This window comes from Piliocolobus tephrosceles, chromosome 8 (assembly GCF_002776525.5).
Source record: "Piliocolobus tephrosceles isolate RC106 chromosome 8, ASM277652v3, whole genome shotgun sequence".
Classification (NCBI taxonomy): domain Eukaryota; kingdom Metazoa; phylum Chordata; class Mammalia; order Primates; family Cercopithecidae; genus Piliocolobus; species Piliocolobus tephrosceles.
The window spans coordinates 110,005,231-110,018,930 of NC_045441.1; the positions used below are offsets into that span (position 1 = coordinate 110,005,231).

General features: G+C 36.9%; 1 pseudogene; it reads right to left on the reverse strand.

Moving 5' to 3' along the window:
- Positions 1-8,974: 8,974 nt before the first annotated feature.
- LOC111553435 overlaps positions 8,975-13,700 on the reverse strand; it is a 38,209-nt pseudogene continuing 33,483 nt past the window's right edge.

Genomic DNA, 13,700 nt, shown 5'->3' on the forward strand with positions numbered 1-13,700 from the left:
AAGTACTTTAGCTATTTTGGGGGCCACATCTGTCTTTCTAAATGCATTCATTCAATAAATGCTAGAGATTACTTAGTACAGCCAAGTGCAACTAGGTTTGGGGAGACAATGTCAAAGATAAACCATGGAGCCTCATGGAGCTCACTTTAATAAGTAGAGTTAGACAATGTGCAAGGAAACAAAAACACTATTGCTGATTGTAAGTGCTTCAAAAGAAACAAGTGTGCTCAGTTTCTGAAATCAAACCACTTTGGTGTTTCCTGGGGGAATCACTAGCTGTAGCTGTGTGCCCTTGGGCGATTTACTTAGCATCTATCTGGGTATGAGCTAACTTATCTGTAGAAGGGAGGTGATGATAGTACCCACCAAATAGAATTGTTATGAGGACTAAATGAAGTAATAGGCTTGGAATAAGGTCTGTCTCAATGTAAGAGGTAGATTTTAGATAGGGTAGTCAGACCTGTGCAGAGTCCTAAATAACAAGCCATATAAGAGTGGAAGAATAGAGCTTTCCTGGCAGTGGAGTGGAATATTACCAAGGTCAACAAACAGATGGAAAAAAAGCTCATCACTGACCATTAGAGAAATGCAAATCAAAACTACAATGAGATATCATGTCAGCCAGTCAGAATGGCAGTTATTAAAAAGTCAAAAACAACAGATGCTGGTGAGGTTGTGGGGAAAAATAAATTCTTTTACACTGTCGGTGGGAGTGTAAATTAGTTTAACCATTGTGGAAGACACTGTGGTGATTCCTCAAAGATCTAGAGGCAGAAATACGATTTGACCCAGTAATCTGATTACTGGGTATACACCCAAAGGACCATAAATCATTCCTTCATAAAGATATGGGCACGTGTATGTTCATTGCAGCAGTGTTCACAATAGCAAAGACATGGAATCAACCTAAATGCCCATCAATGATAGACTGAATAAAGAAAATGTGGTACATATATACCATGCAATATTATGCAGCCATAAAAAGGAATGAGGTCATGTCCTTTTCAGGTACATGGATGGAGGTGGAAGCCATTATCCTCAGCAAGCTAATGCAAAAACAGGAAAACAAATGCTGCATGTTCTTACTTATAAGTGGGAGCTGAATGATGAGAACATGTGGACACAGGTGGGAACAACATATACTGGGGCCTGTCACAGGGTGGGGGTTGGGAGGAGGGAAAGCATCAGGAAGACTAGCTAATGGATGCTGAGCTGAATACCTAGGTGATGAGATGATCTGTGTAGTAAACCCCCATGGCACATGTTTACCTCTGTAACCTGCACATCTTGCACATGTAGCCCTGAACTTAAAATAAAAGTTGAAAAAAAAAAAAAAAAACCACTTCTAGGCACCAAGCAAAGGATTCAACATTCAATAAGTCTGGACTGGCATGCATTATTGAACTCAGAATATATTTTGTCTCCTCTTTGGTTTTTTACATGCCTTGCTCTCTTGCTGAATACTTATTTTCTCTGTTTCCAAATCAAAATAGTGGATAATACTGAGCAATTAACTACTCTCAAGTTTATATATTGTGTGTTCAAAACACCAGCCAACATTTCTCATTTCCATGTTACAGTGATGTAATCCAACCCCGAGGGTACACTTCACTCTTAAATGAACTGAATAAATTAAAATTTTAAGCTGAAAAAAAAATAAATAGGATTTGGTGACTGGATATAAAGGATGACTGGTAGAGAGGAGTCAAAGCTGGTAAGACAAGAATAAGAAGGAGGAAAAGTTTTTGAGGAAACAGGTAAGGTTTGTTCTGCAGAGACACATCTAAAAAGCTAAGGAACATCCATGTCCAGTTAAGGTCCAAAGTTCCCCAGAAAGGCCTGGGCTATCCAGCTTTAGAAGTCACTTCCTAAGAAGTAATAATGGACGTATTAAAGTAATAATGTTATCAAAGGAGAAGGGATAGGATAAGATGAGAGGGTCAAGAATATATTCTTAGGGACTGACTATTTCTTTTTTTTCTGTATTTTTAATTATTATTTTCAATTATTATACTTTAAGTTCTAGGGTACATGTGTACAACGTGCAGGTTTGTTACATATGTATACGTGTGCCATGTTGGTGTGCTGCACCCATTAACTCATCATTTACATTAGGTGTATCTCCTAATGCTATCCCTCCCCCCTCCCCTAACCCCATGACAGGCCCTGGTGTGTGATGTTCCCCATCCTGTGTGCAAGTGTTCTCATTGTTCAGTTCCCACCTATGAGTAAGAACATGCGATGTTTGGTTTTCCATCCTTGCGATAGTTTGCTGAGAATGATGGTTTCCAGCTTCATCCATGTCCCTACAAAGGACATGAACTCATCCTTTCTTATGGCTGCATAGTATTCCATGGTGTATATGTGCCACATTTTCTTAATCCTGTCTATCATTGATAGACATTTGGGTTGGTTCCAAGTCTTTGCTATTGTGCATAGTGCCAGAATAAACATACGTGTGCATGTGTCCTTAAAGCAGCATGATTTATAATCCTTTGGATATATACCCAGTAATGGGATGGCTGCGTCAAATAGTATTTCTAGTTCTAGATCCTTGAGGAATCGCCACACTGTCTTCCACAATAGTTGAACTAGTTTACAGTCCCACCAACAGTGTAAAAGTGTTCCTATTTCTCCACATCCTTTCCAGCACCTGCTGTTTCCTGACTTTTTAATGATTGCCATTCTAACTGGTATGAGATGGTATCTTATTGTGGTTTTGATTTGCATTTCTCTGATGGCAAGTGATGCTGAGCAGTTTTTCATGTGTCTGTTGGCTGCATAAACGTCTTTTGAAAAATGTCTGTTCATATCCTTTGCCCACTTTTTGATGGGGTTGTTTGATTTTTTCTTGTAAATTTGTTTACATTCTTTGTAGATTCTGGATATTAGCCCTTTGTCAGATGGGGAGATTGCAAAAATTTTCTCCCATTCTGTAGGTTGCCTGTTCACTCTGATGATGGTTTCTTTTGCTTTGTAGAAGCTCTTTAGTTTAGTTAGATCCCATTTGTCAATTTTGGCTTTTGTTGCCTTTGCTTTTGATGTTTTAGACATGAAGTCCTTGCCCATGCCTATGTCCTGAATGGTATTGCCTGAGTTTTCTTCTAGGGTTTTTATGATTTTAGGTCTACAATTTAAGTCTTTAATCCATCTTGAATTAATTTTTGTATAATGTGTAAGGAAGGGATCCAGTTTCAGCTTTCTATATTTGGCTAGCCAGTTTCCCCAGCACCATTTATTAACTAGGGAATCCTTTCCCCATTGCTTGTTTTTGTCAGGATTGTCAAAGATTAGATGGTTGTGGGTGTGCTCTCCAGCAAGGTCTCAGAACTAGGCTGCAGCTGAGATGGCTGAAATGGTAGAAGTAAACTTCAGAAGGTAGGTAATAATGAACTTTTCTTGTTTTGGGGATTGACTATTTCTTTAGGAAGCCACTAAAGGAAAGGGATCACTTCAAGGGCCTAAGAAATAGTAACCAAAGAAGCAGGAGACATGGAAGAGATCAATGCTTCAAAAATCTTTCACTGAATCATAGTCTAAGATAATAACAATTACAGCAATAATAATGATAATAAATTCATTTTATGGACTTTTCTTATATTAAGTCACTTAATACTCAAACAGTCCTCTTGAGGTATATGCGATCTCAATTTTACAGAAGGAATTAGAGGCACAGAAAGGTAATGTTATCTGCCCAATATTATCTACCCAGGAGGACAGGAAACAGTTGGCTCTGCAGTCTATGCTTTTAGCAATTTTTGTTTGTTTGTTCTTTGACAGGGTCTCACTCTGCTGCCCAGGCTGGAGTGCAGTGGCATGAACACTGTTCACTGCAGCCTCAACCTCCTGGGCTCAAGCAATCCTCCCACCTCAGCCTCCTGAGTAGCTGGGACTACAGGTGCATGCCACTGTGCAGGCTAATTTTAAATTTTGTTGAGATGGAGTCTCGTTGCATTGCCCAGGCTGATCTCAAACTTCTGGTCTGAAATGATCCTCCTGCCTCAGCCTCCGGAAGTGGTGGGATTATAGGCGTGAGTCACTGCACCAGGCTAGTGATTACCAATACTTAAATAGCACTTCCATGTGCCTTGACACTTTTCTAAACACTTTGTAGTCACTAATTCATATAATTCTCACTATAGCTTTTTAAGGTAAATACTATCATTATCTCCATTTTATAGATCAGGAAACTGAGGAAAAGGAAGGTCATATCACCTGCCCAAGGTCATAGATGTGGAACATTCTAAACTAACACCAGACTGTTGGGCCTCATAGTGGTGCTCAGATGTTACTTGGAAAGTATAATGCTCACAGAAGCACTCTCTCCCTAGGGGAATACTTGTTTCCACCATTTGTTTTACTCTCTGTAGAGGGAAACATTCCTTTCCAAAGGAAATTTCATCTTCGGACTAGTAAATCAGACTCAGAATGAGCTATGATTCATTTACAGGTAAATCACAAGCTTTATTCCTGGCCAGATAAGAAATCAGTAATTTGGTTTTGTCTGAAGAGATTTGGGAATTCCCCCAAGACGATTTCCTGGAGTGGGTCAAAATGCCACCTACACACTGGGTTAATGACTTCAGTGTTCTGCTTGGTTCACTGATGACAGGAAACTGGTAAAACAAAGAGGGTGAGAAACCAGCTGTATCACAGTAATAAATATTACTCCAATTTAGGCTCTTCTTCCTAGTTCCTGAGTTTGTTTTTTAAACTTTAAAGCTTTCCCTCAGACAATATGCAATGATTAGCTAATACAGTTTGTTTTAATATTACAAATGATGATGGTGGATTTTGCGGGGAATTTGTTTTAAAGTTAATGTTATCATATTTTTACAATTCTTATTTTCAATAGTTTGAAAAAGTTCTGTTAGGATCCTGAATTCTTAATTTTGACTGAGATCTAGTGGGATTAATTGTCTTTTAATGGTAAAAATGGTAAATTTTTACCATTTTGGTAAATCAATTTTTTTTTAATTATTAGAAATCATGTGCACAAGATAGTCAAGGGGAAAGATTAGCAACTGCTTTTTAAAATATAGCATTAATTGATTCCACAAATAGTTACTATGCTGCTACTACATTGTTTAGGCATCAGGAATAAAGTTGTGAGGAAGACAAGGCAAGATCCTTGACCTCCAAATGTTTATAGTCTAGCGAGATAAATTAATAAATACATAATTAAATACTAGGTAATGATAAATTCTACAAAGAAAAATTAACCAGGTAAAGGAGATAGAAAATAATGGAAGCAAATCAGAATTAAAATAGGAATTTCAGAGAAGGCCTCTTTGAGGTTTTATTGTTATTGTGATAGAAAGTTTCAAGGCTCTGATTTACCATTTTAAAAGGTAACTCTAGCTACAAGGAGAAAAGACTATTTATGGGAGCAAGTGTAGAATCAGGAACACCAGTTAAGAGTCTAATATAACAGTCTGGGTTCTCAATCTTATCTGCTGCTTAGAATTCCCTGGAGATAATTCTAGCCAACCCCAGTTGAAACCGTGTACTGTATGTCAACATCTTTGAGAGTAGAGTCCAGGAGTTGATATTTCTCAATGTTCCCCTGGTGATTTTAATGTATAGCCAAGGTTGGAAAAGGTTGTGGAAGAAAGATATCAGACAACAAGTCTAAATCTAGTAGGAACACGGAAGCTGTGAAAATAGGACTGGCTTCTTTTCTGGATTTATTTCTTCTTTAAGGAATATGGTTAGGTTAGAGAACAAAACAAATTCTTAAACAAAGAGGAAAAAATATATCAGAAAATGATGAAGATGGATTTTGGCTAAGAAGCATTAACTAATATACTACAAGGAAGTATTAGTAAATGAAAATATTCGTCTTGTTTTATTTCTTCAAATATTCTAGTATGGAGTCCATGGATGAAAATGGTTGTGAAAGGATGATGTAGGAGACTGAGTCTCTAGCAGTTATCCATGGAGGTGGCTAGATGTCAGATTCAGGATTTATACATTTTGTAGAGATAGCAATTAAGATTCACTGATACATTGGAAGTGGGATGATAGGGAAAGGCTGGTCAGGGATGACATCGGAATTCTAAGCCTGAACAATTGGGTGAATTGTTGCATTTACTTCGTCGGGAGAAAGTGGTGGAAAAGTAGGGATGTATCTGTGTGGGAGAGGAGGTCAAATATTGAAATTAAGAGTATCAGTTTGGACTTTATAATGTAAACAGTGCTAATTAAACTCTAAAATGAATGTAAGTATACAGTGATATATAGATTCACAATTGAATGATTTGTTTCCTGGAATAATTTTCTTTGATTTTATGTCTATTTATTGTTTGAATAACTAGGGAACTTGTTTACTTTTATCTCATTTTTTTTCTTCCTAGATTTTTAATGTATACCCTACTACATTGCATATGGGTATGGTAGAAAAGTGTCTTAAGACTATGCTAACCTTTACTCCAACAAAAAATTATATTTTGTAAACTGTAGTCCCAATAGACTGCTGGGGAAGAGCAATAACACATAAATGCATGAACATTTTAGTGTTAAAAACATTGCAAAATTAATAAGTTTAAAAAAAATGTATTAAAAGGTAACTAATGAAATTTTAGAACATCATTTCCAAAACTTTCTTCACTATAGAACAGTTTAAAATTCTAATGTATTGATGAAAACTAAAAAGAACTCAACAGATTTAATGGGCTCTTGAATTAAAGTAGATAGCAAAAAATGGGCTTTTAGACAGATTGTTCACAAGAGAGAATCATTTATCATGTGTATAAAATACAATGAATTTTAAATAACTAGCTCTATGTTGAAATTATAAGAAAGAATACATAAATTAGACAAATATATATCACTTATTCAAATTCAATTGTAATATCAAATGTAATGTCAAAATGTCATTAACTGGAAAATAATACTAATAACTAAAATTTATTGAGCATTTACAATGACTAAGAACAATTTCCAAGCATTTTACATATATTAACTCTATCAGTTAAGGAATACTTTTAGCTACAAGTGACAGTATTCAGTATTGGTCACTTAAAAACCTATGGTTCATTGCTTTTCATGTTAAAAGGAGTGTGGAAACTGGCATTGGTTCAGTGGCACAATGGTTTCTCATAGCATCTACATTGCTCTCTTGGCCTCATCCTCTTGGTTGCAAGATGTCACTCCCAGGTCCAGGAAGCATGTTTGTGTTAAAGACAAGAAAAAGGAAGGAAAGGATGGACCTGGGTACATCTGTCTCTTTTTATCAGGAAAACCAAAGCTTTCCTAGAAGCTCCAACAGATTTCTGCTTAGGTCTCCTCTGCTGGCACTGTTACTTAGCACTGCTAGTTGCAAGGGAGGTAGGGAAATCAGGTATTACATTTTGTTCTGCCTTTATAGCGAAATAGGAGAAAGGAAAAGAAGGTTGAGAATAGGTTTTGAATTAGACAGCCAACAGTGACTGCCACAAATTCATGTCTTTCTTGTGAAAACCCTATCAAAGTGGTATTTTTGTTTATTACCATTTTGCAAATGAGGAACTAAGACAGTGAGAAGTTAAGAAATTTGACCATGGTCACACAACTAAATAATGTAGAACCAGAAATCGATTCAGGAGGTCTGTCTGTCTCCAGAATCGACTCTCTTCTCAGTCACTCTACTATAGTATAGAAATAAAGCCACAGACAGATTTAACACTGAGCCTTCTCATGTGAGTGATCTTCCATATAACTTCCTTACATTCTCATGAATGATATATTTATTATAATAGGCAGTGCATTACTTAATGATAAAACTAAATAAATGTGTGCTATTGCTCTTATTCTTTCTAATTATGCCAATAATAATAAACCACATGGTTAATTCGAATTTGTAGAGTCACCCTTTCAAATAATTCTAAGTATTTTCATACATATTATATCCTTCTGATTTCCTCATAAATCCTTTGAGAAATACAGAGAGGTAGATGTGATTATTTGCATTTGATGATTGGGAATACAAGATCAAGTTTGTATCAAAAAGTTCTGGGACTTAAACCTAGATTTACATAGAGCCAGGCCATTTGTACTTCCTTAGATACCTGCCAGTATAGATGTCTTTACTTTAGGATAAATGTTAATTAAATTGCAGAAGAATTGAAACAAATGTTAACGTTACAAATTTTCTCACCAAGGCAAAAGTTTAAAACTTTAAAACTCAACATTTAATGTTTCTTAATGTCTTAACAATGGTCTCTGAGATACCATATTTTATGAAAGCTAGTTCTCTTGGTTACTAGAAATTCTGAAACATTTTTATAGCTCTATTTTATAAAATGAATTACCCTGAGTAATTATAAATTATATGCAGGAAGTAATGTATATTTTGTTGTTATTTTTTGAAATTAAAAACTCACAGATATGATTCATGTCAAGTATTTTTTCTGTTGGAATTAATTGTTATTTTGTTTCTTATAATAAAATTAAGTCATTTTTATTAAGTTTTTTCATATTATGATAGTCAACATTGATTTTAAAATTTATTTTTTGCTATAGTTTATTTTTCTTGAATATTTCTTGAATATTTATTTTTCTTTCTTGAAAGTTTATTTTTCTTGAATATTTCTTCAATATTTCTTGAATATTTATATTTATGCTTTTTGTTTCTATCCAGATTTTTTTTCCCCTTTAATTTTTCCCTTTAATTTTGGTTCGGGGTACATGTGCAGGTTTGTTATATGGGTAAATTGCATGACACTGGCCCTGGGGTTTGATATACAGATAATTTTGTCACCTAGGTATTGAGTGCAGTCATATCTAATAGGTAGTTTTCAACCCTCACCGTCCTTTCACCTTCCACCCTCAAGTAAGAGGGTTACTTACTTGTTAAGATTGAGGTGAAAAAATTGCATGTCACTGGGGTTTGATATACAGATAATTTTGTCACCTAGATTTTGAGTGTAGTCATACCTGATAGGTAGTTTTCAACCCTCACCCTCCACCCTCAAGTAAGAGGGTTACGTCCTTGTTAAGATTGAGGTGAAAAATTTGTACAGCCTTCCACGGTTTTAAAGAGGTAGTAATAGATACTTATCCTCTTAGTGATATCAGATGTTGTTTCTTCCAAGTTGTTTTTCACACCTGGTTTGATGTAAGGGTTCATCAGGAGGATTTCTAGGGTATCTTTGCTATCTTTGTTCCCCAAAGCAAGATGCAATGGAGTTCAGAGACCTTTTGTTCGGGCATTCATAGCTGCATCATGTGGAAGGAAGAAAGAAGCCACTCTACTGTTATTACACTTACAAGCGTTGTATGGGGGTATCCAGCTATCCACAGTCACTGCATGAACATCTGCCCCTTGTGCAGTCACCTCATGGATGATATCTAAGTGTCCACTGTAGACTGCTCAATGAAGAAGGGTATATTCATCTTTGTCCCTAGTGTTTTTCACATGATTGGCTTTTTCAGAAAGTAGTCTTTGCACTATAGTAAGGCTAGAAACATGCCTTCGGTTCATGATTTTCAGTTTTTTCTATGGACGTCTGGTGGGTTATGGTGTGCTCCTGTTAAAAAGTGGATTTATTTCAGTAGCCCAAATAAGCAATTTACTTAGATCTTTTCACATATTTTTTTTCTTGCAATTCATATCACTCTTCATTTTTTTCATCTTGCTCCTCATCTTCATCAGAATTGCCTATTCAGAAACTTTGAGTACCAGTGGGAATAAGGTATTCTTGTATTTCTAACAATTCAATTTGATTAAGGTATTCAAAAACGTCCAAGGAATTCTCTTGGTCTGGTTTTCCATCATCATTCACTTTCTTTATCCATTTTTACTGCTGTTCTAAATAAAAAGTACTTCAAATGCCAGGGTATAAATAGTATAAATAATCTTTCTAGAGATGTGTTATATCTACTTTATTCATCAAGATTTGATGATATTCCTGATATTCTGTCAGTGATTAATAGGATGCCTTTCCAAACTAAAGGGCATATTCCATTTTGGGAGAGATGTGAACTATGTCAATTTATCACAAACAACTCAGTGACAGGTGGGGCTATAATCTCCATTTTACAGATGTGTTAGTTCATTTTCATGCAGCTGATAAATACATACCTGAGACTGGGCAGAGAAAGAGGTTTAATGGACTTAGAGTTCCACATGGCTGGGGAGGCCTCACAGTCATGGCGGAAGGCAAGGAGGAGCAAGTCACATCTTACATGGATGGCAGCAGGCAAAGAGAGAGCTTGTGCAGGGAAATTCCCATTTTTAAACCATCAGATCTTGTGAAACTTATTCACTGTCATGAGAACAGCATGGGAAAAACCCACCCCCATTATTCAGTTATCTCCCACAGGGTCCCTTCCACAATATGTGGGAATTATGGGAGCTACAAGATGATATGTGGGTGGGGACACAGAGCCAAACCATATCAACAGGTGAAGGCATTGAAGTTTGGATAGATTAAAACAACTTGCCCTAAATCAAGGACCCTTCAATGGAATTGAAAGGCCAGATATTCTAATTCAAAGGTTCCACATTGTTTTTCATTGCACTACATTTTACTGCTCTAAGCACAAAGCAGTAGAGATGTTCTGAACCCAAGGATCCAGGGGCAACAGTAAGGGGAAGTAGGTAATAAAAACCTGTAAACTAGAGGGTCTGGTGAACAGGAGTAAGGGGAAAGGGCATCCAGTTCCAGCCTTGTGCTACTAGCTGGTCACTCATAGACCTAGGAGTTCTGCCTGCAGCCTTCCTAACAGTCAAGAGTGGAGAAGCCACTTCCTCCCAATCTGGGACCCATGATGGAGTCTGTCCTACAGGGCTTGGCCTGAGGTCGCTTGCCTCTATAGACCCAGGAGTTCTTAGATGGCAAGGGTCTACCAGGAAATGAGGCCCCAATTTTAACATTTCTATAATGTTTTTGTAAATCAACAAAATGAGATGATAATTTATCTTTAGTAGAATTGATTGTTTACTACCATGTCAAAATAGCTTTCATTTTTCAGTGTTTCAAGGTTGTAAAAAATGTCACCTTAACTCTAGAAAATGGATTTATGCAGTTATTGCTGCCATAGAATGCTCTTAAAACAGATTTTATGAACCTGAAGAAAATGACCACTGGCACATATCATTTCTGTTTAGAAAAGTTTATGTTTATTTCTATGCACACAGGAATTTAAGCTCATTATAAGCTACATGTATTTGGTTTAAAACCATGTTTGGAATTGTCACATTAAAATAAAACGGTAATATAGGTAGGATGTTTTTGACATCTGAGAAAAATTTTAGAAACGTGTCTCATAATTCGTTATCTGGATAACAAACATCTTCAAAAAGGGGCCAATTGAAAGGTATTTATTTTATTTTGGGAAAGAGGAGCAGCTGTCTCCTTGCTCTGACTTGACTTTATGGCCAACACTTTTCTTATGTTCTTGTAGCCAGGTTGAACAGACTTCTGTGATTTATTAAACTGTAATGAACTAAAGAATAGATTTTCTGAAGCTTCATAGGTTCTTGCTGAGTATTGTGAGCAAGGTAAACTGAAAGCAGCAACACAAAGAGGAAAGTATATTTAAGATGGAAATGGAATGACCATTAAGCACCTATAAAATGTGGGGCCTTTTCATGCTATTTTATTTAAGTCTGAAAATCACCCTGAGATGTTAGGCTGATTTTGCAGTCTAATAGGGTCAGGAAATTTAATTACCTTGCCTAGAATCACTAAATTTGAGCTTGGATTTGCAAACAGGTCTCTTTTGTTCCACAATTGTTCAACAAATATTTCTTGACACCAAACTAGGCTTTGAGAAACACAAAGAAGGAATATTGTGTTGTAAATGTCTTTACTATGCTTTAAACATCGTCTTTCAGAATATAGTCATTCCATGAAATTCTCTACTTTTTTAGTAACAAAGATGAGTTGTTATGTGCTGGTTGAAGATACCTATAAGAAACACAAAAGCCTTGTTAAACTTAATTACATTTTAATGGGAATGGCCTTAAGAGTCTGATGGCAGGATCCACTGAGTAGCATGGGAATGCATACAACAGAAGAAGACTCTTGGGGCTGGATGTAGTGGCTCATATCTGTAATCTCAGCTCACTGGGAGGCTGAGGCAGAAGGATCACTTTAGCTCTGGAGTTTGAGGTTACAGTAAGCTATGATTGTGCCACTGCACTCCAGCCTGAGTGACAGAGCTAGATCCTTTCTCCTAAAAAAAGAAAAAAGTCTCTTGGATCAGGGGATGGTGCAAGGGTGGTGGTGGTCATGGTGGTGAAGGTGAGGTAGAAAGGGGTGAGGTGAAAAGGCTAAGAAGAAAAATATCCTAGTTGTAGGAAAATCCTAAGAATACCCCAAAGTTAAGTAGGGGTTAGCACTAGGAGATGGGGGAGAGAGTGCTAAGTTTGTTCCAGGAAAGGCACAACAAAAGGTAATTGCAGGCAATAGATGATACTCAAGAAGTGAACAGTGGTAGCTTATTCCAATCTGGCAGGTATGGAGAGCAGGAGCCAGGCCACAAAAGGAGGGTCAGCAACAACCATGCAAAGCATCCCTCTACTTTTAATCCCCCTATTTCATTCATTTCTCTTTGTCTTGTTACCCTTGTGACCTCATTTCATACCACTCTCCACTTTGCTCACTCCTCTTTCTCTTTTCCTTAAACATGCTAGATTCCCTCCTATTTTAAGTCCTTTGCTGTAGCTGTTCCTTCTGTCTAAAATGCTCTCCTGGTGATCTTCACTAGACTAATTCATTTACCTTCTCCATGTGTCTGCTTAACTCGTACCTTCTCAGTAAGGTCTATCATGCCCATCCTATTTAATACAGCTAACTGCTCCTTCATCCTCTGGCACGTCTTACCCTACTCCATATACTTTCAAAATTCATAGTGGTTACCACCTTCACTCTCCAGCATGCCCTACCCTACTCTATATACTTCCAAAATTCATAGTGGTTACCACCTTCTAACATATTACAGAGTATTATTTGCTTATATATTATGTTTATTTTCTGCTAAGTATAAACTCATGTAGCAGGCATTTGTGTTTTATTCCTTGATGTATCTTAATACCCTAGAATAGTGCTCTAGGCAAGCTGGCCCAAGTTAATGCCAATCACAGATGTCACCTCTGAACCTGTACTTGTATCTTTAACCTAGTCTAATATATATCACATGAATAAAAATGACGAAGCAGTAGTCCTTAGGCACCTATTGCTATTCTTCTGTAGCTCACCACCAACCCTCTTTACTATTACACGATCTGAGTCTTGTGTATTAACCCACTACTGCCTGCCCAACCACCACCAAAAAGTGTCTCATATCCTCACAAACTTTTGGTCAGCTACTGCAAGGGTTCAACCATTTTTCTCTTTCTTTCCATTCTAGTTCCCTTATGCTAAATGGTATGACTTCTGCAAGTTCTTCCGTATCTTCTTGGCAAGGCTGCTGCTGTCATGAGAATCACATACTAAACCCACCACTTGGGCTTTTTCACTAAGTACCACCACTGAGTTGCTGGAGACTAGGCAATTGCACAGACATCTATAAAAATAGGCAAGAATGTCTTTATTGTGTCATGCTCTGCTGGAAGGGAACCCAAAAATATTTCCTTACTTGTGGAATTTTGCCAAGGACAGTGTCTTATTGAAGAAAAACCATATCATTCATTAAATCTTTCTTGACTTCTAGCCATTTAGCGTTTTGTAAAGCATCTATTTACTGAGCACATTTACCAGCACCAGCCCTAT